We start from the raw sequence: 4,395 nt of genomic DNA on the forward strand, positions 1-4,395 counted from the left end.
TGTGATGAAATGTAGTACATTCCACCTGTGCAGAGCTTTGCTAGTACTTGGGCACGATTCTCACCCTGTGTATAATCTGAAAATGAAGGAATTCTGAAGGATATTAGAACGATGTTTTGTTGTTTGAGCGCCTGAGTGGCTCAGTCAGTTGAGCGTCTGACTTTGCCCCAAGTCATGATCTCACAGTTATGTTCAAGCCCTGTGTTGGGTTCTGTGCTGATGGCTTGGAGCCTGGAGCCTGCCTCAAATTCTGTGTCTCCCTCTCTCTCTGCCCCTCCCCTGCTTACAGTCTATCTCAAAAATAACATTACAAAGAATAATAATAAAAAAATAAATTTAGTAGGTAACTACCAAACCTACCTCAGAAGAGGCTTTACAGGAAAATGCCTTTTTGTTTAAACTTTCACCAACAATAGATATTATGTATATTTTTATTTTTTGTCAATTTGATGAGCAAAAGCAATGGTGCCCATTATTTAACTTGCATTTTCCTAATTACAAATATACATATGCTTCCTTGCTGGTTGTATTATTTAGGTAAATTACATATCCAACTCCATATCCTATAGATGCTTGAAAATAAAGTTGTTTATTTTAAAGTTTATTTATTTACTTTGAGAGACAGGGAAAGAGCACATGCGAACAAGAGAGGGAGACAGAGAATCTCAAGAAGACTCAGATTGTGACCTGAGCGAAAATCAAGAGTCGGACACTCACCCAACTGAGCCACCCAGGTGCCCCAAAATAAAGTTTTTCTTTTCTTTTTTTTCTTTAAATTTTTTTCCCTGTTTTTTATTTTATTTTTGAGAGACAGAGAGAGACAGCATGAGCAGGGGAGGGTCAAAGAGAGAGGGAGACACAGAATATGAAACAGACTCCAGGCTCTGAGCTAGCTGTCAGCACAGAGCCTGACACAGGGCTCGAACCCACGAACCGTGAGATCATGACCTGAGCCGAAGCCAGACACTTAACCCACTGAGCCACCCAGGTGCCCCTAAAGTTTTTCTTAAAACAACCCATTTTGCTGATAAGAAATATGGGAAATATATAGAAATGAAATTCCAAACCCTCGTCTTTTTTATTCTTGAGGCTGTACTTTCTCCACTATGTCACTTTATCAAAGAGCCTCATTTTAGGGGCGCCTGGCTGGCACAGTTGGTAGAGCATATGACTCTTGATCTCAGAGTTGTATACTCAAGCCCCACTTTGGGTGGAGAGCCTACTTAAAAAAAAAAGAAACCCATTTTACCCAAACATGGAAGGAAGGTGACTTACCCAAACACTCACAGCTCTGTGGCTAAATGTACATCTCAGCATAGACCACTCATGGGCTTTTCACGACCCTGGCCTTCCTGGAAAACAATGTTGAAAAATGCCAAAAGGCTGTTCAGGCAAACAGTTCAGATTTGCCTGCTTATTATCTGTGTCCTTAGAAATAAAGAACCAACCTGAAGTACAAGGGTCAGAGATAAAATAGAAACATCAAGAAACATGGAGACCTTGGCCCCATTCCATCTATATAACAGTCAAAGAAGAGGCCTTACAGCCCTACAAATCAGCCCTAGGGAGTAAAATGGTTTCCAGTCACTTCCCAACACCCACTTGCCAAAGTACAAATTTTTTTTAGAAGTCTGAAGCTGGATGAACTATTGATCACAGGCCTAAGTAGCAAATAGTTTGAGTCTGCTCTTTATAAAATCAGGATGTTTTGGGGCACTGGGTGGCTCAGTTGGTTGAGTGTCTGACTTCAGCACAGGTCATGATCTTGCAGTCTGTGAGTTTGAGCACCGCATCAGGCTCTGTGCTGACACCTCAGAGCCTGGAGCCTGATTCAGATTCTGTGTCTCTTCTCTCTGTGCCCTGCACCCCGCCCCCCCGCCCCCCATGCTCTGTCTCTCAAAGATAAATAAACATTAAAAAATTTTTAAATAAAAAAGAATAAAATCAGAATGTTTATTTTATAGTTCTTGTATTTAAAAACCCAGAATTCTATTGCTTCTCAGCCTTTTGGCTAAGATCAAGTGTAGGATCTGTTCTTATCAGTTTAAAAACCCAGAATTCCAAGAATTCCACTTCTTTTTTCTCAAATGTGATTAACCCAATGAGAAATATAGGAAATGTGATTTTCTAATATTATTGTTCATATGGATTGTAATCTTTTTTTTTTAGGGGAAACCCCCTTTTTAACATTCATTTTTAAGAGACAGAGCATGAGTGGGGGAGGGGCAGAGATTGAGGGAGACAAAATCTGAAGCAAGCTCCAGGCTCTGAACTGTCAGCACAGAGCCTGACACAGGGCTCAAACTCTGTGAAGCACAAGATCATGACCTGAAACGAAGTCCAACGTTTAATGGACTGAGCCACCCAGGAACCCCAATATTGATCATAATCTTCTAAAGAAAAGGAAGATGAGGGAAAATTATTTCTAAGACACTCTTAAACTTCTTTCCTTCCAAAAGCATTAATTAAATGCCTATATAATAAGTTGATAACTGTTTGAAGCTGGGTTCATGGAGGTGCAATATACTGTTTTTTCTACCTTCGTGTGATTAAAGTTTCCAATGATAAAAAGTTAAAAAAAAAAAAAAGGCCTAGGTGCAGACACAGGGTTGGACACTGGAGGTTCAGTGACAAATGGAACATAGTTCCTGTTCTTTTTTTTTTTAATGTTTTATTTATTTTTTATACAGAGAGAGACAGAGCATAGAGGGGGAGGGGCAGAAAGAGAAGGAGACACAGAACTGGAAGCATGCTCCAGGCTCTGAGCTAGCTGTCAGCACAGAGCCCGACGTGGGGCTCAAACCCATGAATGTGAGATCTGACCCGAGCCGAAGTCGGATGTTTAACCGACTGAGCCACCCAGGTGCCCCAGTTCCTGTTCTTCTGAGGAGCAATAATCTCTCTTGTTATCAAGTTAACATGTTACACATTACAAAGCACTTTCAAATGTATTATCTGATTCATCCCATAAGTACATATTATAATTGCAAATTCGACTTGGAAGCCACCTACTGTTTATTCTTTTTTTTTTTCCTAATCTTTCTTTGTTTTCTGTGATAAATCCAATCTAGGGAGGGACAGATCTCAAACAGATTGTATCATGGTTTCAGGTTGGAGGGGTGCACTGAACCCAAGATGGGAAGATTTTTCTTTATTTTATCAGCGGGGCCCTGGGAGGAGTTAGTTTCAGGATGCTGCAGACAGAATTATCAGAATCTTAAATGGCATCTTCACCCTTTTAAATACTTAAGAATAAACCTTTCAGCTCAGAAAATCTTTCTTTGAATTCAAGATGACTCTCCTGTTTCAAGACAGTTAAACTGGGTCACAAAAAAGAGCCACTTTCCCAAGTTTAGATAGCAAAATGGAGTAAAATTTCATTACCTTCTACCCGCAGAATCTCTCTCCATTTAGCCCAGCCATGAAGGGCAGAGAACTGGTGCTTTACAGCTAAATTATGTTTCACATCAGCTTGATCACCCACTCCACAAGAGCTGCACAAGTAACCCTTTCACCTTCGGAATGCCATCACCCTCTCAGCTTTCAGAGACCACAAGAATATGTTATGTGCTGCATTTTCTTTCAGAGTTTCTACCTACCAATTTTCTCCCATGTGATTATAGGATCTGTTACTGTGTACAAATGTTCACTTCCTAGCCAGTTAGTCATGAAAAATTTCTTCAGAGAGCTCAGCCATAGTGAGTGTACTGTCCTGCTCCTTGGTTGTCTAGTTCTTAAGTGTGTGAAGAGGTGAGTTTATGTGCACAGACTGATCTGATTGTCAGAGATAAGCACTCACATATTATTCCCACCTTATCCACAATTACTTCATTCTTCCTGCCTCCATTTCCCTATATTTGCAGCCTAGAATTAGATGCTTCCTTTCTCCTTCCCAGATGTTTAGATAGATTTTGATGTAAAAGTAGGGCCAAGAGCTCTTCAAGTTCTTTCAGAGTCACAGCTCAACAAATGTTTCCTTGTCAAAAGATCTACACCAACCACTGTGGTGTAGACAATACAACTTCCCACAACGGAGGTAGACAAAGTAAAAGCCATGGACAGAGGTGAGATGGCTGATAAAAAGCCCCAGTTTTCCTGATCATCACCCCTCCAGCTTTGTTGAGGCACCATAAGGACAATCAGCCTGACTCACAGCCAGCACTACTGCTCCCGGATCACAGAGGGTTAAGAAGTGACACCGTGCTGGGCCCCAAGGTTGCTGGATGACAAACATTATGGGGTATATTTGTCCCAAGACTGGCTGGTTCCTTTCTCAGCTCCTGAGAGTTTAGCATTAGCCTCATCTCATTCGTGTTCTCAATGCTGAGAATCCTAGTTACTGACAAAGATGGAGATAAAGGCCCAGACTGGAAGACACCTCTACAGCTCCAGGGA

General features: G+C 41.1%; 1 non-coding gene across 1 annotated transcript; it reads left to right on the plus strand.

Moving 5' to 3' along the window:
- Positions 1–1,991: 1,991 nt before the first annotated feature.
- On the plus strand, positions 1,992–2,181 carry LOC115295138. The gene has a single exon (XR_003910354.1). It is a non-coding gene; the product is annotated as a U2 spliceosomal RNA (small nuclear RNA).
- Positions 2,182–4,395: the final 2,214 nt, after the last annotated feature.

Source organism: Suricata suricatta, chromosome 6 (genome assembly GCF_006229205.1).
Source record: "Suricata suricatta isolate VVHF042 chromosome 6, meerkat_22Aug2017_6uvM2_HiC, whole genome shotgun sequence".
NCBI classification, from domain to species: Eukaryota; Metazoa; Chordata; class Mammalia; order Carnivora; family Herpestidae; genus Suricata; species Suricata suricatta.